The sequence below is a fragment of the Mus caroli genome, unplaced genomic scaffold (genome assembly GCF_978045245.1).
Source record: "Mus caroli unplaced genomic scaffold, Mus_caroli_1 scaffold_1, whole genome shotgun sequence".
Taxonomy (NCBI): Eukaryota; Metazoa; Chordata; class Mammalia; order Rodentia; family Muridae; genus Mus; species Mus caroli.
Genome location: NW_028227256.1, coordinates 71,431,597 through 71,455,857, shown reverse-complemented (window position 1 = coordinate 71,455,857; position 24,261 = coordinate 71,431,597). Strand labels below are relative to the sequence as shown.

Here is a 24,261-nt window from a genome sequence, read left to right as displayed (position 1 = left end):
ACACAAACAAACAAACAAACACACAATCAAACAAACCACAAAACAGGGATGGAGAGATAGCTCAATGGTTAGAGCACTGGTTGCTCTTCCAGAGAACCAGAGTTGGATTCCCAGCACCCATGTAGCAGCTCACAACTGTTTGTAACTTCAGTCCCAGAGAACCCAATACTGTCTTCTAGCCTCTGCAGATACTAGGTCTGAAAGTGGTGCATAGACATAGATGCAGATAGAAAAGCTTGCACACATAAAACCAAAACCCAAAAACAAGACATAGAGAGAGAGAGAGAGAGAGAGCAGGTTCCAGGTTCCAGGTTCCAGGTTCCAGGGGTAAAGGTAGATGTTCTCATGCCTGCTCCTTATTCCAGCTGCCAGCCAAAGCTGTGTCCCTTGGAAGGACAGCCTGTCTTCACCTTTACATTAGGGCAAGCTAGATGCCTGGTGCTTAGCTGACTTACAGGATATCATCGGTGGTGATGGTAGCAATGATGACGTCAAGAACACCATGGAGGAGCTTTAATAGATGGAGCTGTTTCAGTGTTAAAGAAGAGATTTCACCTGGCATGGTGGAGTACCCCTTTAATCCCAGCACTCGTAGAAGCAGGTAGCCTGGTCTACAGAGTAAGTACCTGGGCAGCCAGGGCTACACAGAAAAATCCTGTTTCAAAACAGAACAGAATGGAGCAAAACAAAACAAACAAACAAACAAACAAAAAGAATAGGGACGTCTCGGGGCTGGTGAGATGGCTCAGTGGGTAAGAGCACCCGACTGCTCTTCCGAAGGTCCAGAGTTCAAATCCCAGCAACCACATGGTGGCTCACAACCATCCACAACGAGATCTGGCACCCTCTTCTGGAGTGTCTGAAGACAGCTACAGTGTACTTATATATAAATAAATAAATCTTAAAAAAAAAAAAAAAAAAAAATAGGGACGTCTCATTGGACCAAGTGGCAAAGTCAATTTGGTTTAGAAGCATTGACCCAATGCACAGTGGTGGCTGGGACACTCTGGCCAACCCCACCGTCTTTTGCCATCAAGAGCTTACTGTGCCCACAGTGACCTTCCCCTGAGCCGTTGTGTTGCATACTCTGAAAGCTTGGTCTGCTTGGAGGTATTGCCTTGCCTTGCCTTTCCCGGTCTTGACTGAATCTGTCTCAGGTTTTCTGTTTCTCTCCTGCCCACCCACTCACCTGCCTTCTGCAGGGGAACCAACCAGGTAGCTTCTGCCCCGTCACAGCTCTGGGCCTTGCTGCGCTGCACTGTTCCTAATCAGCACAAGGTTTTCTTATTTCTTTTCTTTAAAGATGGACTTATTATTATATGTAAGTACACTGTAGCTGTCTTCAGACACACCAGAAGAGGGCATCAGATCTCATTAAAGATGGTTGTGAGCCACCATGTGGTTGCTGGGATTTGAACTTAGGACCTTCAGAAGCACAGTCAGTGCTCTTAACCGCTGAGCCATCGCTCCAGCCCCAAGCACAAAGGCTTTGCCCCATTTCCAGCCTGGTTCTCTTCATCCCTTCTCGGGTAAACTGGGGGTTGCAGACTAGTATAGACAACTAACCCGCAGCCCGCTTGCACTCTAGATCAGAAAAAAGAGTCAGCGCGTGCGCGTCTTTCCCACGTATTAATGGTTTGCTCATTCTGAGTTAATCCCTCCCAGCCCGGGCCCCCCCCCCCCCCCCGCAAGAGTACAGGCTGAAACCAGGGAAAGCAACTTCACTCGGAGGTTCGAGAGCCTGAGCCCAAGCACGCACAGAATGAGGGAAGTGTACAGGGGAAGATAAGCCGACCTTGAGCCTCAAAACTGCAGCTAGCCACCTGACCTGAGGGGGAAGAACAAGCTACAGAACAACTGATGGCCTCCGTCCCCTGTTCTAGTTAACTTTCTATTGATGTGACAGATGTGTGACCAAAATCAACTTGGGGAGGAAAGGATTTATTTCATTTTACCACTGACTCCATCACTGAAGTTGAGAGCAGCAACTTAAGACAGGCTTGTTCCCCATGGCTTGCTCAGCCTGCTTTCTTATACCTCCCAGGGCCATAGGTACAGGGGCAGTGCCACTGTAGTGGGCTGGGCCTTCCCATGTCAGTCATTAATCAAGAAAACGCCTTTCAGACTTGCCTGTAATAGCAGCATTTCCTCATTTGAAGTCCCTTCTTCCTAGAGGACCCTAGCTTGTGTCAAGCTGAGAAAACAAACAAACAAACAAACAGAAGCGAGCAACCACACTCTTCCTCCTTATAGAATCTGCTGGCTGTGGACTGGAGGAAAACAGGTTTCCAGGATGTTAATGCTCCCTCCTCTCTGATTGCTGGCTCTCTGGTTAAAGCATAGCTCTCAAGCATCTATTTCTGTCTCCTCTCACAACATCTGCAGGCATCAGGCAGCGTCAAGCTCCAGGATTCCCATTACAGTCTCACCACTCAACTGTCATTCTGAACCCCCAACCCCCTTCACTTCCTCTGCCTTTAGCAAATGGCCTTCGAGAACACAAGCTTTGGGGCTGCCCAGCCCTCTCTGCAGCTGTTTTCCGGGACTCCTCAGAAATCCAAGGCGGTCCTCAGCTGCATAGTGAGTTCAAAGCCAGCTTGAGCTATATGAGATCCTGTCACAACAACAGCAGCAAACATTGAGGTTTAGGCATTATATTATTTGTTTGTTCTCCTACCATTTCTGTGGGTTTTTTTGTTTTTTTTTTGTTTTTTTCGAGACAGGGTTTCTCTGTATAGCCCTGGCTGTCCTGGAACTCACTTTGTAGACCAGGCCGGCCTGGAACTCAGAAATCCGCCTCCCTCTGCCTCCCGAGTGCTGGGATTAAAGGTGTGCTTGAAAGAATTTTTTATTGTTGTTTTAGACAGGGCATAACCTTGAACTTTGAGATCCTCCTGTCTCAGCTTCCTGAGTGTTGTGATTGTTTCATGCACCACTGCAGTAGACTTTTGAGGGAAGCTTTAATTTGAATTTGCCTTAAGGGGTGAGAAAAGTGGATGCTTTGAGTACCACTGTTTAAACCTGTGCAGGCACGGGAACATACTGTCACACCACACACATACACAAAAAGAAAAAGAAAGAAAGGAAGAAAACATTCATTCCTGACAGCTAGGGGCATAGTTGAGTGGCAAGAGCAAACGCTTAATATGAGGAAGACCCTCGACTCTGTCCCCAGAAACAAGCAAAAGAAAAAGTATTTCTTCTCCAAAGATGTGGAAAGGGACCTAAATCTACCTGGGACCAGGCTCTATATGAATTTTTTTTTTTGGGTTTTTCCGAGACAGGGTTTCTCTGTGTAGCCCTGGCTGTCCTGGAACTCACTCTGTAGACCAGGCTGGCCTCGAACTCAGAAATCTGCCTGCCTCTGCCTCCCGAGTGCTGGGATTAAAGGCGTGCGCCACCATGCCCGGCATGAATTGTTAGACTTGGGTCAGTGTTAATTTCCTGGCCTTCATACTAATATTATAGTTAAGAAAAATGTGGACATTTTAGAAAACCCCGTAATAAGTACAGGCTCTCCTGTACTTTTTCAAAAATACTCTGCTGCTGGCTAGGGTGGTGCATGCCTTTAATCCCAGTGCTTGGGAGACAGAGGCAAGCAGATCTCTGTGAGTTCTAGGCCAGCCTGGTCTACAAAGCAAGTCCAGGACAGCCAGGGCTACACAGAGAAACCCTGTCTTAAAAATAAAACAAATTCTGAAAACCAGAGATTATTCCCAAACAGAGTTTAGAAATATGAAACTTATACAAATAGAACTGTGTTCACGTGCTGAAATTTATGAGCCTTTTTTACCTCCTTTTTAGGCCGTGGACTTGGCAGATTCCGTTGGCCAACTCATGGCCATTCTCTAACCACTCCCTAGTTTTCCCCCTTAATTTCTATCTTGCCCATTCTCCTTTCAACAGCTTAGCCTTTAGCTCCTCTCCAGCCCTGGTGGGTGGGTCTTGGTTAGACCCAGGAATGCAATGCAGTTCCTGCCATGAGATAATAATAGCAAATATTTATATAGCAAACATGTGCCAGGCACTGTTCTTAGTCCTTTAAATAGAAGAACCCTTGGCTCTCACAGCACCCCATCAATCAAATACCAAGAGATCAAGTCAGTGACTGCAGGTCACATATCTTGTAAGAGGACAGGAGAGATAGACTGGGACTTTCTTGAAAAGTTTCCATTGTCCTTAAAAAGGATCTAGTGCATCTGCAGTGTTCAGTGTTCCAGTCCAACCCGGGTCCTCTGCAGCCCAGGAAGGCCTTCTGTCACTGAGATGACAGGCCCACTGCTACTGGCAGCTTTCTGTTGTTGTCAGCTCTCATGTCTTTCAGGTTGACCTCTTGAATTTGATTTACACTTGAGACTGACCCTGAACTCCTGATCTTCTTGCCTCCCCTTCCTGACTGCTGGGATGGCTTGTGCTCACCACTTATCTCAGCTTCGCTTTCTCAAATGTCACCTTTCTTTCTGTAAGGAAGCTGCTTTTACTGCTCTAGGGTGTTGTCATTTGTTTGTGCATCTGGGACCCCAGCAGCCATTTTGGTACTATCATGAAGCAGTTTAAAAGAATATTCCAGGGTGGCCAAGGTGGCTCAATTGCTAAAAGCACTTGCAGGGCCAGCCTGACAATCTAAATCCAATCCCAGGATCCCATGGAGAAGAACTGACTCCCACAGGTTGCCTTCTGCCCTACACATGCATATTCAGATTCACACTCATTTACACCACCACCGCCACCACCAATAATGGGATGTTTCAGAACACTGCGGATGGCAGAGCATAAATGAAGACAACCTGCATCTCTGAAGACCTCACGGGAGAGGGGGCATGGTGGCTCATGCCCGCTGTCGTAGCATTTGGGAAGGTGAGGCAGAAGTGGACCATAATTTACAGTCCAGCCTGGGCTACACAGACTGTTCGTCACAACCAACCAACCTAGCCTTGAAGTAGCCAACTTGGAGTCTCTATCCAAGTTTTCCTCCCTGTCTTTTGGTGTGTGTGTGTGTGTGTGTGGGTGCACGTGTGCGCGTGTTCAGGTCTGAGCATAATCCTCAGGATCACTTCCTACTTCCTTTGAGACAGGGTCACCAAGATTAATTCCTGCCTCGACTTTCCCAGGACAACAGACTATAACCTGCAAACCTGTAACCTGAGCTAAAGCGAACGGAATCCTTCCTCCCCTAGCTTGCTTTTTGTCAGGGTATTTATCAGAGCTATAGAAAAGTCAGACAGAAACTTGGTTCATAGGCCACTGGGTGTCACTTACTTTGTTTCTTATTCCTTTTAAGTCTTCTGTGACCTTCCACAGTATGAAGTATCATAATCACTTTATGAAGACAGAAGTCTTTCCATTCGTTCTCAGTTCCTCATCTGGGCATGCTCTAGCCTCTCCATCCCAGCAGGCTGTGTCCCTTGAAGGTCAAGCCCATTTGTCCCTGCTCAGTCCTTGTCCCCGAACTCCAAGGCAGCAACTGTGACAGGAGAGCATGCCACTGTCCCCTTCTTGTAACACCCTGTCAGTCTGCTGAGGCTCTCCTCTCATGCGTCTGGCCAAGTGCTTCTGCCTCCTAGGTTGGGATGGGAGTAGAGGTGTAAGCTGCCATGCCTGGCTGACCTATGTCTGTCTAATCCTTGTGTCTCCAGATTTCAGGTGCTGTCTGTATGTTCACTGCTCCAAAGAGATGTGTCTATAAGCTCCCTCATGAGTGGCCAGTCTCAGTGCCCACCCTCTTGCTGGTCACCTCCACGAAGCTGCTTCCGGGGGCTTTCCCACATTATGTGTCCAAAGCTGACCTCACCAGTCTCACATCTCACTCTCACCACATTTGCTTCTTTGCTGCCCTTGTGATGCTTGATATTGGCTTTCAACTTAACAGGACCTAAAATTAATTAGGAGATGAAGCTCTGGGCAGGTTTGTGAGGGAGTTTCTATACGGGGTTAAGAGAAGAGGGAAGTGTCATTCCATAGACTAGAGTTCAAGGCAGAAAGAAAAGGACCAGATAGGGCAGTAGTACATGTAGCAGGTTGGCCTAATGCTGCTTGTATTCTAATGCTGGGGCCCCCAAGACTGGCTACCCCAAGGACAAGAGAGTCCACACATAAGATACTGAGTGGCCCTGCCCCAGTTCATTGTGATTGGTTAATAAAGATGCCAGCAGTCAATAGTTGGGCAGAAGAGACATAGGTGAGGTTGAGGTTTCAAGGTGAGAAGAAAAGAGAAAGAAGCTGCTATGGAATAGAAGAAGAACATGCAGGAGAGGAGAAAGGAGATCACCATGGGCTAGCTGAGTCATAAAAACATGGCCCTCAGGAGCTGGAGAGATGGCTCAGAGGTTAAGAGCACTGACTGCGCGGGGCGTGGTGGCGCATGCCTTTAATCCCAGCACTGGGGAGGCAGAGGCAGGCGGATTTCTGAGTTCGAGGCCAGCCTGGTCTACAAAGTGAGTTCCAGGACAGCCAGGGCTATACAGAGAAACCCTGTCTCAAAAAACCACTGACTGCTCTTCCAGAGGTCCTGAGTTTAATTCCCAGCAACCACATGGTAGCTCATAACCATCTATAATGGGATCAGATGCCCTCTTCTGGTGTGTCTGAAGAGAGGGACAGTGTACTTACATATATAAGATAAATTAAAAATTATTTAAAAACAAACAAACAAAAAAATATGGCCCTCAAGGCTGCCCAGTTGGAGCTAAGTGCAGCCAAGATGAAATATAGTAACAATTCGGGTTATCATTAGGAAAGTAGATCCTAATAGGATGGAAGGTAGACTGCTGCCCAGCATCTGTGCTGCTTAAAGCACATTAATAATATAAAGGCTGTGTGTGTGTGTGTGTGTGTGTTAAATCTGGAATCTCAATAACCAAAGGCAGGGAAGAAGCCCTGCACCAGGATTTTAATATTTTTTACTACAAGTATACACCTTTAATCCCAGCACTGCAGATATGAAGACAGGTGAATCTTTGTGAGTTTGAGGCCAGCATGGGTCTACCCAGGAAGTTCCATGCAGCCAAATTTACATAGTGAGATCCTGTTTCAGGGAGGAAGGGAGAGGGAGAGGGAGAGGGAGAGGGAGAGGGAGAGGGAGAGGGAGAGGGAGAGGGAGAGGGAGAGGGAGAGGGAGAGGGAGAGGGAGAGGGAGAGGGAGAGGGAGAGGGAGAGGGAGAGGGAGAGGGAGAACGAGAACTAAGAATCAGTATTCATGCCTTTCTGCTTCCCACTCACTGTTTATGCGCACAGTGTGACCCTGGACTCTTGTTACCTTCCCTTCTGTCATGATGGACTGTGTACCCTCAGATGAGAGCCCAGATAAATCTTCCTCACGTTACTGTTGTCAGATAGTTTGTCACAGCTGTGAGGAAGTTAGCTAATACTGTTCCCATCTTAAGAATGTCTTTCTTGGGCTGGTGAGATGGCTCAGTGGGTAAGAGCACCTGACTGCTCTTCCGAAGGTCCAGAGTTCAAATCCCAGCAACCACATGGTGGCTCACAACCATCCGTAACGAGATCCGGCGCCCTCTTCTGGAGTGTCTGAAGACAGCTACAGTGTACTTACATATAATAAATAAATAAATCTTTAAAAAAAAAAAAAAAAGAATGTCTTTCTTTTCTATTGCCATGAAGAGGCACCGTGTCTAAGACAACTTATAGAAGAAAGAGCTCATTGGGACTTACAGCTCGAGGAGCTCAGTCTGTGACCGTCAGATGGGGAACATGGCAGCAGGCAGGCAGGTATGGTGCTGAGGCAGTGGCTGAGAGTTTACATCCTTATCAGCAAATAGGAGGCAAAGAAGAGACTGGAAAGGACTGGGCTTTTGAAATCTCAAAGCCTGCCCCCAGCAACACACCTCCTCCAACATGGCCACACCTCCTAATCCTTCCCAAACACTTCTATCAATGGTAACCAAACATTCATATATATGAGCCTATGAGGTCTTGCTCTCATTCAAACCACCACATGCATCCCCCTGTTTGTCCCATGAGTGGGATTTATAAGGCCATACATTTTAGAGTCTTGGCTCCAAGTCTTAGCTCTGCCATTCCTAACTGTGTGATCTCAGGTAAGTATGCCCCACCCCTGGACACAGTCTCCTCATCTGTAGATGACATGAGAAGAGAGTTTACCTGCAAGGGGTTCTGACTTGCCAGGTGGTGGTAGCTCACTCCTTTAGTCCCAACATTCTGGAGGAAGAGGCAGGCAGATCTCTGTGAGCTTGAGGCCAGCCTGGACTATAGGGTGAGTTCCAGGACAACCAAGGCTGCAGAGAAACACTGTGTCAAAAAAAACAAAACAAAACAAAAAACGAAAACAAAGCAAGACAAAAAGAAGACTTCAAAAGAAATGGAAGGTTTGCATCTACTCCCAAGACATCTCTCCGTCTACTCAGCACTGAATCCGCACTTCCATCTACAAAGCAGCCATGCCACTGTACACCATTGTCTACTTCCCAAGGCGAGGGCGATGTGAGGGCATGCACATGTTGCTGGCTGACCAGGTCCAGAACTGGAAGGCAGAGGTGGTTACCATAGATACCTGGATACAAGGCTTGCTTAAGCCCACTTGTCTGTATGGGCAGTTCCCCAAGTTTGAGGATGGAGACCTCACCCTTTACCAATCTAATGCCATCTTGAGGCACCTTGGCCGCTCTCTTGGGCTTTATGGGAAGGACCAGAGGGAGGCAGCCCAGGTGGATATGGTGAATGATGGGGTGGAGGACCTTCGCCACAAATATGGCAGCCTGATCTACACCCACTATGAGAATGGTAAGGATGACTATGTGAAGGCCCTGCCTGGGCATCTAAGGCCTTTTGAGATCCTGCTGTCCCAGAACCAGGGAGGCAAAGCTTTCATCGTGGGTGACCAGATCGCCTTTGCCAATTACAACTTGCTGGACCTGCTGCTGATCCACCACGTCCTGGCCCTTGGGTGCCTAGACAACTTCCCCTGCTCTCTGCCTATGTGGCTTGCCTCAGTGCCCAGCCCAAGATCAAGGCCTTTCTGTCCTCCCTGGAACATGTGAACTGTCCCGGCAATGGCAAACAGCAGTGGACTGAAGAGACAAGAGCTTCTTGCCCCCTTTTTCCTAGCGCTAATAAAGTTTGTAAGACAGAAGAAAGAAAGAAAGAAAGAAAGAAAGAAAGAAAGAAAGAAAGAAAGAAAGAAAGAAAGAAAATAAAATAAAATAAAATTAGGAAGGAAAAGAAGGGAAAGGAAAGGAAGGAAGAAAGGAGGGGAGGGGAGGGGAGGGGAGGGGAGGGTAAAGGAGAGGAGAGGAGAGGAGAGAAGAAGAGAAGAGAAGAGAAGAGAAGAGAAGAGAAGAGAAGAGAAGAGAAGAGAAGAGAAGAGAAGAGAAGAGAAGAGAAGAGGAGAGGAGAGAAGAGGAGACCTGAAACCTTGGTGTCCCTGTGCTGGGCTAGTTTTCTTTTCCTGGAGATCTTTCAGTCTTCCTAGTGACTGAATTGCTCTCCTCTTCCCCACGCGTTGCTTTTGGCTTTGTTTTTATAGATTTACCTTCTTTCATTGGGACCCTCGCCACAGCCTCCCCTCCTCCATAGGAGGCTCTCTCTAGCTCCAGATCTTCCTAACCCGTGAATCTAAATGTGCCCATCTCCTCTGGAAGATGCTGCAGGGCACTTATTCTCTGTGGACTTACGCCCTTGGCATGCCCTACCCACCCCTCCTGCATCCCTGGAGGACTCCCCAACCTCTTCTAGCTGAGGCCCCACTGGCACTGACTGTGGAGAAACAGGTTCCTTGCTACTCTGCACCTGTTTCTGTTTCTCTATGAAGCAACTTTTCCTGCCTTATTCCCCAACAAACTCCCAACTCACCACCTCCCAGTCGTGGACAAGCCCTCCCATTTCCTCACCAGACAAGGAGTGTGTAGTGAGGACACTAAAGACACAGGCACTCAGAGCAGTGTCGGATACTGAGCAACACTGGGCTCCTCAGGGGCAGGGATTCTGGTCTGCTGATTTACAGCTGTACCCCCAGGCTGGAGACGGTACCTGGCACACAGAGGCCTGAATACAAATCTGTCAAATGATGTATGGACTAGCAGGCTAGTTCCTAGAAGAGGCCTCCTCTATCCTGACTCTGGTCTAGGTGATGTCCCCTAGCTACATGCACTTCTCTTGTCATGTCCTCAGCAGGTTGTGGGGGACACCTGGAGGTCCTTATGGGGAAGGCAGGCGCTAGGCTGCATTGCCTCTTCACTCTACTTCTTACTTGGTGCCTACTCTGGTGGCAACGAAAATAGTGTTTTTCTTTCTTTCTTTTTTTCTTGAATATTTTATGTTTTTACATTTCAAATGTTGGCTGCAGAGATGGCTCAGCGGTTAAGAGAACTGACTGCTCTTCCAAAAGTCCTGAGTTCAAATCCCAGCAACCACATGGTGGCTCGCAACCATCCGTAATGAGATCTGATGCCCTCTTCTAGGGTATCTGTCTGAAAACAGCTACAGTGTACTTACATATAATAAATAAATAAATCTTCTTTAAAAAATACATTTCAAATGTTATCTCCTTTCCCTATTTCCCCTCTGGAACTCCCCTCCCCTCCCCCTGCTTCTATGAGAGTGCTGCTTGCTTCTATGAGAGTGCTGCCCCTCCCACCCACCCACTCCCACCTCACTGCCCTGGCATTTCCCTACACTGGGGCATCTCCTCCCACTGATGCCCAACAAGGCCATCCTCTGCTATATATGCGGCTGGAGCCATGAGCTCCTCTTTGTTTGGTTGTTTTTCTTTTTTTTTTTTTGTTTTGTTTTTTCGAGACAGGGTTTCTCTGTGTAGCCCTGGCTGTCCTGGCACTCACTTTGTAGACCAGGCTGGCCTCGAACTCAGAAATCCGCCTGCCTCTGCCTCCCGGGTGCTGGGATTAAAGGCGTGTGCCACCACGCCCGGCTTGTTTTTCTTTCTTTTAATTTTTTTTCCATTTTTATATGTATAAGAGTTTGACTAATGTGTGCATGTGTACTGTGTATATATGCCTGATGGCTTTATACATCAGAAGAGGGTGTCAGATCTGGTAGAACAGGAGTTCATACATACATACATACATACATGCATACAGTTATGAGCTGCTGTGCTGGGACCTAAGCCTGTTTCCTCTTCAAGCACAGTGTGTGCTCTTAAGCACTGAGACATCTCACTAGCCCATAGTGACAATTTTTAAAAATCTTGTGTGTGCACTTTTTTTTTTTCCGAGACAGGGTTTCTCTGTGTAGCTATGGCTGTCCTGGAATAGTCCAGGCTGGCCTCCAACTCAGAAATCCTCCTGCCTCTGCCTCCTAAGTGCTGGGATTAAAGGCATGCACCACCACTGCGCGGCTGTGTGTGCACTTTTGTGTATGTGTGTGTATGTGTGTGTACTTGTGAGTATGTGTGTGTATGTGTGTACTTATGTGTGCATATTCATCTGTGGGTGTATGTGTTCTGTGTATATGTATGTTTGGGAGCTATATATGTTGTGTATGTGTATATGTGTGCACGTGAGTGAAGTGTGCGTGTGTTGGTCTGTATGAATGTGGGTATGGTCAGAGAACAACTTGAGGTGTTGGTCCTCACTGGCTACATTATTTGAGACAAGGTCTTTCTTGTGGTTTGCTGCTGCTTACACCAGCCTGAGAACTTCAGCCTTCCATCTCCCCACAGGAGCACTGCACCTAGTTTTTACACAAGTTCTGGGGGACTGAACTCACACCCTCAGGCCTGCAAGACAAGGCCTTACCCAAGGAGCCATTTCCCTAGGCATCAGACCCAGCTCATTGTACCATTATTGTGAAACCAACCTTTGGTGCTGAAGGCACTCAAACATGTGAGGAAAGAATACCAGGGAGCTACGATTCCATTCCTCATTGCTGTCACTGTCACCACAGATCAGAAGGTCACATCTGTCCCACTGCTGGCTCCTTCGTACCCATCCACCTCAAGTAGTACGGAAGCCTTTCGGGGAGTCCACAGGCTGAAACCAGAATCTATACAACCAAGGGCACATCCCTTGGCTTAGCAAAATGGTCTCAAGACAGCTTTCCAGTGCTGCGCCCCCACATGCTTCCTTCAGCCAGCCCGTGCTGCTCACTGGCCTGTGTCCTCTGCCCCACGGCTTCTGGAGAAATCATCTTTGTTTTGTTTGAGGTTGGCTCTCATGTAGCTGCAAACCCCTTATATGTAGCTGAAGACAATCTTGAACCCCTGATCGCCCTGCCTCCCCTACCCAAGTGCTGGGACCCCAGGAGTGAACACCTTATCCATCTAAGAAATCCTTTAAAGTAAATGTCCTCAGGTCCCAGGTGCCTCCTACCCAACCCACCCATGGGATATGTTATACTCCCGGGAGGAATTAAAACTAATTAAGGCTCCAGCTTCCAATCTGGGGAACCTAATAGACTGGAGTGTGTGCAGTTCAGACCTTAGGGAAGCTGATGTGCCTCCCTTCAGTCCCACTGCAGCTAAAAACAAGTTGAGCTAGCTAAGAATATTGCTCAGCCAGCAGCAGCACACTTGTCGGGCACAGAAAGGCACAGTCTGATCCCCAGCACTGCAAAGTAAATAGTAAATTTGACTTCCCTTTTGAAGGTGTTTCTGGTCACAAGTGTTTGGTCAGCACTTCATCTCCCTCTGGGGAAGGTACCACGCCAGAGTCAGAGGTGAATAATTGTTGGAAAAGTGCTACTTTTGAACTTGAGGTTATGCAGGACTTAAAGGGAGCCTACCTCCCCATAGGCAGGAGCAATGCAGCATGCTTCTTTCCTGGTACCCAACACACTTCCCCCTCCCCCCTTCCTTTCCCCCTCCCCCCTCCCCTAACACCTGCTGGACAGTTGGAGTGTAATAAATGTTCAGTTGTGGGAAAGGGAAAACAAGAGTTTAGACTCTGCTAAACAGAAGACCTGCATGAGATACTTGTCATTCATCACCACGGCAACACTGTAGGGACAACTATGGCATCCTCTTTTGTAGAGATGGGCAGGCTGAAGCTCAGATGAGCTAAATGACTTGCTCCATCACAGAGCCGGTAAGTAGAGTCTGAACTCAGCTCTTGTTTTACTGGACCTGAAATCTGGCCTTTGCAATCACACTATGCTGACAGCTGAGCCACCATATGGGTAGCTGGGAGCCAAACCTGCACAAGTTCTCCAACACCATCTGAAACACTGCTTCCTAACCTTGATCAGTCACCTTGCCTCTGACCCTCTAACATACTGGGTTCAAGAGTCATCACCCTCAGCAACTTAATAAGTTTGAGGCCAGCTTGGATTACATGAGTCCCTGTTTCAAAATAAGAGCACCAAGGGGCTGAAGAGATAGATAGCTCAGGGGTTAAAAGTACTTGATATTCTTTTTTTTTTTTTTTAAAGATTTATTTATTTATTATATGTAAGTACACTGCAGCTGTCTTCAGACACTCCAGAAGAGGGCGCCAGATCTCGTTACGGATGGTTGTGAGCCACCATGTGGTTGCTGGGATTTGAACTCTGGACCTTCGGAAGAGCAGTCGGGTGCTCTTACCCACTGAGCCATCTCACCAGCCCTTTTTTTTTTGGTTTTTTGAGACAGGGTTTCTCTGTATAGCTCTGGCTGTCCTGGAACTCACTTTGTAGACCAGGCTGGCCTCGAACTCAGAAATCTACCTGCCTCTGCCTCCCAAGTGCTGGGATTAAAGGCATGTGCCACCATGCCAGGCTGTATTTGATATTCTTGAAGAGAACTCAGGTATGGTTCCTACCACCCACATGGTAGTTCACAATTACCCCAGTTCCAGGGGATACAATGCCTTCTTTTGGCTTCTCTGAGTACCTGGCACACACGTGGTACACACACATATGTGCAGGCAAAAACATCATACACATAAAATTTAAAAAAACCTAAATAAATGAATACACACATCAAACAAAACAACACAACCCCTAAATAAAAATTACAATGTAGCTGGGGTGGGGGTGGGCTGCACATATGGCTTGTAGTGGTAATGGGCACGCTTTGAGTCTTCAGAACAGGGGCTGGGCTGGCTCCTGCTGCCCTGTGGCCTGTGACTGACTTAACTGGATTCTTACTCTCAGGCTCTAGCCTCCTAACCCACACTCACAGCTTGGAGTGGCTTTTTCCTGAGGTGGGCCTATGTTTATATCACACATGAAGGACCTCTCCCTAAGGAGACCCATGAGGTCCGTAGACCTGACCCTGGCCACCTGCCCAGTCTCCTCATGTCCAGGGCCTGACCCTCTCTCTTTGAAGTTTCTGGAACACTCAGAGGTTGTCCAGCTTCGGGGGTTATCTCCATCACCTCCCCACATCCTGTTCCCTCACTATTACCCTCAAGGATGGGGACTGTGTGCTCTGAACTCTCTTCTCTCTCTCTCTCTCTCTCTCTCTCTCTCTCTCTCTCTCTCTCTCTCTCTCCTTCAGTCTCATAGAGGCTTCCTCTGAGAAGCCTCTCTAGATGAGGTGCCTCACTTTACTTATGTTCATTTTTCTTCAGTTTCTTTTAAAATTAGCTTTGTTGTGTTTGGTTTGTTTTGAGACAGGGTTTCTCTGTGTAGCTCTGGCTGACCTAGGAATCACTCTGTAGCCCAGGTTCGCCTTGAACTCAGAGATCCATCTGTTTCTGCCTCCAGAGTGTTTGCACTAAAGGTGTTTGTCAGCACCACCCAGCCTTTTTTGGTTTTTCCTGACAGGGTTTCTTTGTATGTAGCCCTGGCTGTCCTAGAACTAGTTCTATAGACAAGGCTGGTCTCAGACCCACGGAGATTTGCCTCCTGAGTGCTAGGATTAAAGGGATACACCACCACCGCCCCACTAAAGTAACTTTTTATTATGGGGATTTTTTTTTCTCCCTAAAAACAGGGCTCTCGGGTTGGAGAGATGGCTCAGCAGTTAAGGGCACTGCTCTTCCAGATGACGTAGGTTCAGTTCCCAGCACCCACATGGCAGCTCATACCTGTCTGCAACTCCAGTCCCAGGGAATCTGACATCCTCACCCAGACAGAAATGCAGGCAAAACACCAATGCACAATAGATAGATAGATAGATAGATAGATAGATAGATAGACAGGTAGATAGATAGATAGATAGATAGATAGATAGATAGATAGATAGATAGATAGACAGAACTCACTACAAGTAGCCCTGGCTGACCTAGAACGCAACCTGTAGATCAAGCCAACTTCCAACTTATAGAGGTTCAATTGACTCTGACTCCCGAATGTAGATTAAAGATGTGCTACCATACCCAGTGGAGAATTTATTTTGAAGACAGGAGCTCACTGGAAGCTCAGGTCAGTTTCCAACTTCCAGGAATCCCCCTGCCCTAGATTCCTGTGTTGTGCATCATTAAGTCCTGCTAGTTTGTTGATTCTGCCTGATTCTTCTGAGGAAGCTGAAGAAGAAAGATTACAAGTTCAAGGCCTATGTGGTCTATAGATGAGTTCAAGGCCACTCTGGGCAGTTAAGTGAGACTTTATCTTGAAATAACACAAACACAAAACAAACTGAAGCTAATCTTGATTGTCAACTTGACACACCCAGGGAGAAGGAATTGCCATTGAGAAATTGCCTCAGTCAGATGCCCATCCTATAGGCATTTCTGAGGAACATTTCTTGATTGTTACCTGATGCAGGAGGGCCCAGCCCACAGTGGGCAGCACCACCCCTAGGCAGGTGAGTGTGGGCTGTATAAATGAGGTAGCTGACTTTTCTGAGCTGTGGTCTTTGAGAGCTAGCCAGTAAGCAGCATTCTTCGCTGGTCTCTGCTCCAGTTCCTAGCCAGGTTCCTGCCCTGACTTCCCTTTCCTCCCTGAGTTGCTTTTGGCTGTGGTGTTTTAAACAAACAACCAGAAAAGCAGGAAAAAACGAGCAGACTTTTACAAACACACCACCTACCTTCAATGCCTCATCTACAGGTGACAGGTCAGGGGATTCTCAAACATTTTGGCCATGGATCTCAATAACATACATTTTCTACACTTTACAGGCTATTCTCCCTCCACTCCACCCAGGAGCTTTAATTAAAACATTAATTAGTTTGAGGCAGACTAATCCCGCCTGGAGGGGAGCTACTGGCACCTGGGAGCAGCTGAGGGAGGGAGTCCGTGTTCCTTAAGAAGGTAGCACCTGAAGCACTCTGGAGGCAGAGGCAGACAGATTTCTGAGTTCGAGGACAGCCTGGTCTACAGGACATCCAGGGCTATACAGAGAAACCCTGTCTCAAAAAACCAAAAAAGAAAAGAAAAGAAAAGAAAAGAAAAGAAAAGAAAAGAAAAGAAAAGAAAAGAAAAGAAAAAAGAACGTAGTTCCTGGAGGACTGAGCACACTGCAGTGGAACCCTGTGCAAGCATCAAGAGAATGTGAGCAGCACAGATTGCACTTGACAGGATTTTTGTTTGTTTTGTTTTTTGAAGAAAACAAAGTTGTTTGGGTTAGGGAAGTGGGGGTGAATATGGGAGGGGTTAAAATGATCAAAACACAGCCGAGCATGGTGGCGCACGCCTTTGATCCCAGCACTTGGGAGGCAGAGGCAGGCGGATTTCTGAGTTCGAGGCCATCCTGGTCTACAAAGTGAGTTCCAGGACAGCCAGGGCTACACAGAGAAACCCTGTCTCGAAAAACCAAAAAAAAAAAAAAAAAAAAAAGATCAAATACACAGTGTGTGTGTGTGTGTGAGAGAGAGAGACAGAGACAGAGACAGAGAGAGGCAAAGAGAAACAGAGAGGGAGAGAGGCAGAGAGAGAGGAGAGAGACAGAGAGACAGGGAGAGAGAGGTGACCATGTGCCTGCGGGAGTCCTTTCTTTCCTTTACCTACCATGTGGTTCCCAGGGATCCAACTTTGGTTGAGGTTTGGCAGCAAGCTCTTTACCTGCTCGTTGGTGGCCCCTTGTAGCTTTTTTTTTTTTAAAGATTTATTTATTTATTACATGTAAGTACACTGTAGCTGTCTTCAGACACACCAGAAGAGGGCGTCAGATCTCTTTACAGATGGTTGTGAGCCACCATGTGGTTGCTGGGATTTGAACTCTGGACCTTCGGAAGAGCAGTCGGGTGGGGTGCTCTTACCCACTGAGCCATCTCACCAGCCCCCCTTGTGGCTTTTTAACATAAATCTCCCCTCAGTCTGATTCTCTGAGAAAGCGTGGATTGAAGCGGGGAATTACATTTTAGACTTAGCTCTACACACTAGACATATACAATAAGTAAAGAGGAAATGGAAGTGCATTGAGCAATATTTCCTACTTTAATTAGTCTGTTTTATTATATTTGTTAGTTCTGGCTGGGATCCTCTAATTGATTTTGAACATAGCATTGAAAGCACTGAGTGAATGTTCTTCCATCTGTGTCTGCAAAATCGTTGGCACCTACCTTCTTGTCAAGCATTGGTAGCCAGATCATGCCCTCTAGTGGTCATGTCTAGATCTGTGTCTTTCTCTTAGTGAGATGTCAATGGGATGGGCGGTGCTTGTGATAAGAAAGCAAACTAATGGATCTAGGGGGCTCATGCTTGTCATTCTAGCACTTAGCAGGTGCAAGGAAGAGGATGAAGAATTCAAGGCTAGCTTAGGCCAGCCTGGGCTACATGTGAGCTGGTCTCAAAAACTAAAAATGACTGGTTCAGGCTAGGCTAGGCACCTTATAGTGAGGTAAAGGGTGAACTATGATCTACACCTTGCCCCCCAGAGCTGTTCTGTATGGTAGCTACTTACTACTGAGACTTGAAGTGTACTTAGTGTAAAACCAAATTTTGTTCCATTTTTTTTTCTAATTTCAGATCAAATTACTTTTTGTGGGACGAGGAAGAGGCAGTGAGGTCATGGTATCTGAACATAGAACACTTGCCTGACATATGTGGGACCCTGGTTTTAATCGCCGGCTTCAGTCCCTACACAGGGGGAAACGTGCTAAGATCAATACATCGTTGAGCCTGATGTGGTCATAGCATTTTCAGAGGTAGAGCTGGAAAGCTGGGATCCAGAGGTAGGAATCTGGTAAACACTTGGAACACAGTGCAGGCCTGGGAAGGCAGGGCCTGTGGTAAGGTCAGAGTGAGAAGCCAGTAAGTGTTGACGATTCTCAGAGAGTGGATTTCTTAGATATGTAAGAAGAATGTTAAAGGGAGCTTCCTGATTGGGAGACTGAGGTAGGGAGAAACAAAAGATGGAGGAAGTCATCCATAGCATAGGAGCAGGGGCTGGGTGGGCAAACCCAATCCTGAACACTACAAACAGGCCTGATGGCTCAAGAGACCAAGATACAGGTGGCACTGGGCAGGGAATAAGGATTCAGCGTGATCCGGACCCTGCTGAGAATCCTGGCCTAGGCAAATTCATCCCAATGGGTCCTGAGATCATCAAGTTCAGTGAATCACTGGGCGGGCTCCCTCCAGACCTTTAACAAGGGACTTTTCAACTTTGCCCCAAGCACTTGACAACTACTATTTTTAAACCTTACAAACACATTCTATTATTACCTCTCTTTGTACAGACACAGCCAGCAAGGCACAGAGTAGTTAAGGACCAGCCCCAAGGTCCCACAGCCACCAGTGATTATAACTTGGAGTTGGCCATTGGCTCCCCTGGGGCCTGAGCTTACAGCTGGCCCTCAGGTCTGGAGGGAAACATTCCCCCAGGGCATTTGCATTTTTTTTCACAAGCACCTCGAATGATTCCAATGGTCGGAGAAGCTGGACAGGGGACCCTGGCCCTGGCCGTGCCTTGGTGGATGCCAGACAGGGTCCAGCGTCCTTATTCCAAGCTCACTTCCATTTCTAGTTGGGTCTGTTTACACAGCACCACAGGACTATTCCTAATGTGCTACATCCACTCCAGTAGTGACTCGTGTCACAGATAGGTTTAAAAGCCTGGAAGCAATCATGAGGCAAAGAGTTTCAAGGAAACTTAGCCTCCTGTAACCTTGTCATTCCCATAGCTAGAATGCCCCAGATTTGTCCCTGCGATATTCTGGAAGGTCTCGCGTACTTTCTTACAGTATTTTACTGGATAAAGAGTTAGAAATCTCAGGGCAAGCTTAGCAAAGTATACTTAGAATCTTCATTACAGACAGGTATAGCAGACTACCTTGCATATTAGAAGAAAGTTGGTGAATTCTTCTGACAAATGGAGATTCCTTACAGATACTTAAAAGAACTGCCAAGTTACTCTTATATGCAAGTATTTACCAAGGCCTAAGGAAAAAGGGAGGTTGTGGCTTTGCATTATTCATAAGGTCTGCTAGAGCAGAACCCCCTGGTGCTAGCTTTCACAAGGCTCAAAGGAGAAGGACAAATTGTGACTAGGGTGTGAAATCCTTACTTCTCATTAGTTGACTCTAGCTAGGCAGGGCTGTTTTATCTTTACTGTAAACATTACCTGGGTCCTGTCAGTCCTTTGAAGCCATTCCTCTGTCTTGTGTCAGATACTTTAATGTACCTTGCCTGGTGTGACACCCTACTCCTTTGTTTTCTGTATTATATAAGACTGCTGTTTGCTTTGTGAAAAATTACATTCAGATTCAGCACGCCATGCCCACCTGTCTGGAACCTTGATTCCCCACGGGTTGAGAGAGGCTGACTGAGCCCGGTCCATGGCACTAATGTCTTTTTATTTAAAAAAAAAATTTTTTTTTTTGAATTATTTACCTTATTCGTATGAGTACACTGTAGGTGTCTTCAAACACCAGAAGAGGGCATCAGATCTCATTGTGGATGGTTGTGAGCCACCATATGCTTGCTGAGAATTGAACTCAGGACCTCTGGGAGAGCAGTCAGTGTTCTTAACCACTGAGTCATCTCTACAGCCCCTGATTATTATTATTTTTGAGACAAGACCTCACCATGTAGCCTTGGCTGGCTGGGATCTGTTAGGAAGACTAGGCTGGCCTTGAACTGATGGAAATCCACCTGTATCTGCTTCCCGAGGAGGATAAGGATTAAAGGCATCCACCACAACACCCAACAAAGTCCAATATTTTATCAATAGGATTTTTTCCTCTTTTCTGTTCAAGATGGAGCGACCTCTATCAATTGGTTTTGACATCAAATGCCTGTTGTTTTCTTGCTAGGATGCACATTTTCACTTAAATTGTCCCTGATATCCAAACCCTATAACACTGCCTGAAACATAATAATCGCTCAATAAACATTTGTCTTTTTCCTTTCCTTCCTTCTCCCCCCCCCCCTTTCTTTCTCCACCCCTCTCCTACTACCACAAGGTTTCTCTGTGTAACTCAGCTGCTTGGAACTTGCTCTTCAGACCATGCTGACCTCAGACTCAGAGAGCTGCCTGCCTCTGCCAGGATTAAATGTATTTTTCGTGAATAAAACACCTCCTGGGGCTGGTGAGATGGCTCAGTGGTTAAGAGCGCCGATTGCTCTTCTGAAGGTCCCGAGTTCAAATCCCAGTAACCACATGGTGGCTCACAACCATCTGTAACAAAATTTGATGCCCTCTTCTGGAGTATCTGAGGACAGCTACAGTGTACTTACATATAATAAATAAATAAATCTAAAAACAAACAAACAAACAAAAAAACCACAAGGCTCCTTTATAGGAGGAAGGACCAGTGTCCTCCCCCAACTCCCATCTTCCCTCTCCTCTTGTATAGTTCACAATTTACCTTCCTGTCCCAGCAAAGAGCTGCAGGGCACTTCTGCTCCTATAGGTGATGGGGCAGGGCCAGGCAGAGAAGAGGGATGGGGCTTTGTCTCTAGTGGGAAAGCCCTCTGAAGAGGGCACCTTCAGTGAGGCAGCTGATACACAGCAAAGCCTCACAGGGCTGGGAAACTCCAGGAAAGCTGCCTAGGCAGTCACAGAGCTATGGAAGGGATTCTGGAGTGGGCAGCGCACAACCGTGCAGACCCGGCCTCCCACTCCTTACTTACACCTGTCAGGCTCCCTGGACCCTCTCCTCCCCCATCAGCTTTTTGGCTTCCTCCCATTCAGGAAATATACTTCAGCCTGGTATCTCTCACTCTCCACCCTTCCTGACATGACTTTCTGTTCCAGTAGGATTATGGGATTGTCAGAGGAATGCCAGACACCCAAGTAAGTTTGAATTCCAGATAAACAATGAATATTATTTTTAGGGTAAATATCCCAAAATGTTTTCTGAGACAGTGAAGGCATTATTATGCAAAATAGAATTTTTATTTTTGAGTCTTGTTCCTTTGTTTTGAGACAGTCTGCTACGTAGTCAGGCCTCATTTGAACGGCCTCTGTAGCATAGGATGACCTTGAACTCCTTGACTTTTCTGCCTCTGTTTGCTGGGATTACAGATGTGGGTCACCTCCCAAACTCTCCATCAATGGCTTTTTACCAAAGCTTGATGACTTGCTGCAGGGCACAGCTAAGGCCTTACTAGTTGGTTTCCTTACATGGTGGAGGCTAGTGCATATATTAGACAGGGTCTATCAATGTGTAGCCTTGGCTGTCCTGGAACTCTCTATGTAGATCAAGCTGGCCTTGAACTCAGAGATCCACCTGTCCCTGCCTCCTGAGTATTGGATTAAAGGTGCTGCCTGCCAAATCTTGCAGGCTGAAAAATTTACCTAGGATTCTATCCCTGCAGCAACAAGGAGACCAAGACTGGGCAATAGAAGCATGGTTTCTCTGGTTCCTAAAAGGAGAACTATAGGCAGTGCGAACTAGGAGTACACGGAAGGGTTGGGGTTAGGTCAGTGGAGCAAGCCCAGTCCTCCTATGTAATTTCCATTGCAATTATATCTTGCTAAATAAATACACATACATACTGCATATGTGAGTAGTGTGTCTGAGTGTGTGCACATTAGTCAACTTATTTTATTTTATTGTGTGTGGTGGTGTATGCTTGTGTGTGTTGGGGTAGGGTCTACTTACCTGATCAATATCCAGTGTCTTCCTCTATTATTCTACACACACACACACACACACACACACATTTTTTGGGACCTGTTTCATTGTGTTTGGCCTGTCTCTGAGAGACCAAATCTTTTGGGTTCAGACTCCATCTTAGAGAATCTGACCCAAGGTTGAACTCAAGTTAACTAACAGGACAATATCTAACAGGACAATATCTAGCACCAGTTTCCAGGTTATTCCCCAACAAATCTGCACCCCCTGACACTTCACTTCCTAACAACCGCCAATCTGAAGAAAAGCAGAAGCTAAGTTTATGGTTTGACTCCCAACGCTAGCCAATTATGTTAAAGGCCATAATGGACCCCAGTCAGATAAATACCTGGCTAGATACCCCCTTCTTGCCTCTATAAATGCTTGCATGAAACTGGGCTTGGGGGGTGGGGCGTGTCCTGTGGCCCAAGCTAAAGCTTGATTAAAGAGACCCTAAAGCGATTGCATCCAACTGGGCTCCTTGGTGTCTTTTTGAAGTTCTTGAACATTTCTTGGCTTGACATCTCCATAACAAGCATGAGACTCTAGGCCTGTGCTATTCCACTTGGCTTTTATGCGCTGCTGCTGATCTGAACTCAGGCTTTCATGCTTGTGCAGGAAGCACTTCACTGATGTGTCTGTCTTTAAAGTTTACTCCAGGGTAGGAAGATGGCACAGTTGGTAAAGAGCATGAGGGTCCAAATACAAGCATGAGGGTCCAAATTTAATCCCTGTCTTGGGGAGGTGCAGACAAGCCCTTGGGACTAGCTGGCTAGGCAAGCCTAGCCTACCTGGCAAGCTCTTGCCTAACTATTGCTCTTGGCAAGGGTGGGGTGTGCCGGGAGACATAAAGATTTGAGTAGGAACTCCCATAGCGGCTCCTGAGTGCTCAGCTCCACCTGACTCCATTTCTAGCAGTGCTTTCTTAGTGTGTTCCTCCAGAGGTCCTGAGTTCAATTCCCAGCAACCACATGGTGGCTCACAACCATGAAGACAGCAACAGTGGACTTCATAAAACAAATAAATCTCATTGTGATCCCTGTCCACTCAAAAGGTCAAAGTGAGCCTGCCCTGGTAGCACACACCTGTAATCCCAATGTCCAAGCACTAGGGAGGATGGAGGACTGTGAATCCTGTTAGGCAGAGATGGCGTCATGTGGGAGGCAGTTACCCACACACCTGCACGAACCCACACAGAATAAAGAAATGTGATTTAAAACAATTTACAAAGGGGGAAGTTGTTCCTCACGGTAGTGTATGACTTTAATTCCAGTACTTGGAAGGCAGAGGCGGTAGAGCCTGGTCTACATAGTGAGTTCCAGGACAACCAGAATTACACAGTGAGGTCATGTCTCAGACTAAAACAAAAAAAGGAAACAAACAAACAAAAAATTTAAAGAGGAAAGTGGCTGGAGAGATGACTCAGGAGTTAAGGGCATTGGCTGCTTTTTCAGAGGTCCTGAGTTCAATTCCCAGCAACCACGGTGGCTCACAACCACCTATGATAGGATCTGACCCCATCTTCTGGCATGTAGGTGTATATTCAGATAAAGTTTAAAGGGAGGAGTGTTAACAGGCAGTGGAAAGAGCTGATACTGGTTTGCAGCTATTAGCATGAGATAAGCAAGAGATAAGTTAGGCAGGTAACAAGGGTGCACTCCTACCCAGCAGCCTTTGTGTTCAGCAGGAACTGGACTTTGGAACCACACAAACCCAGGCAGCTGTTCCAAAGAAAAAGGAACTGCTACTGCCTTTTTTTTTTTTTTTTTTAAGATGGGGTCTCACCATGTAGTCCTGGCTGGCCCATTACTTCCTATGTAGACCAGGCTGGCCTCAAACTTACAAAGATTCACCTGACTCTACCTTCTGATTGCTGGAGTTAAAGGCATACACCGGGGCAGGAGAGATGGCTCAGCGATTAAGAGCACTGACTGCTCTTCCGAAGGTCCTCAGTTCAAATCCCAGCAACCACATGGTGGCTCACAACCATCCATCCATAACGAGATCTGACACCCTGGAGTGTTTGAAGACAGCCATAGTGTAGTTACATATAATAAATAAATAAATCTGAAAAAAAAAAAAGGCATACACCACCATACCTGGCTCACTGAACTTAAAAACAAAACAAAATAAAACAAAACAAAAAACCCAAACCCTTTCAAATCTCATTAATTTAATGAGTGTGTGTGTGTTGTCATAAGTCAACTTCCAGAGTCTATTCTCCCCTTCAGATACAAGGGTTCAGGCATTGATCTCAGGTAGTGAGGATCGGTGACAAGCGCCTTTACCCACAGAGCCACCCTGCCAACTTCCTTGAGATTGATTCTCACCTGGAGGCATGGACTGACCTCAGATCCTTGTGCCTCAGCCTCAGCTTTCTGAGTGCAGGGATCCGGATGTTTGTCACCCA

General features: G+C 46.8%; 1 protein-coding gene and 1 pseudogene across 1 annotated transcript in view; one reads left to right on the top strand and one right to left on the bottom strand.

The window, feature by feature from the left end:
• The window catches only part of Pnkd (PNKD metallo-beta-lactamase domain containing), a 72,735-nt gene that overhangs the window by 26,680 nt on the left and 21,794 nt on the right, over positions 1-24,261 (bottom strand). The window lies entirely within an intron of this gene.
• On the top strand, positions 8,415-9,927 carry LOC110291245 (glutathione S-transferase P 1 pseudogene; annotated as a pseudogene).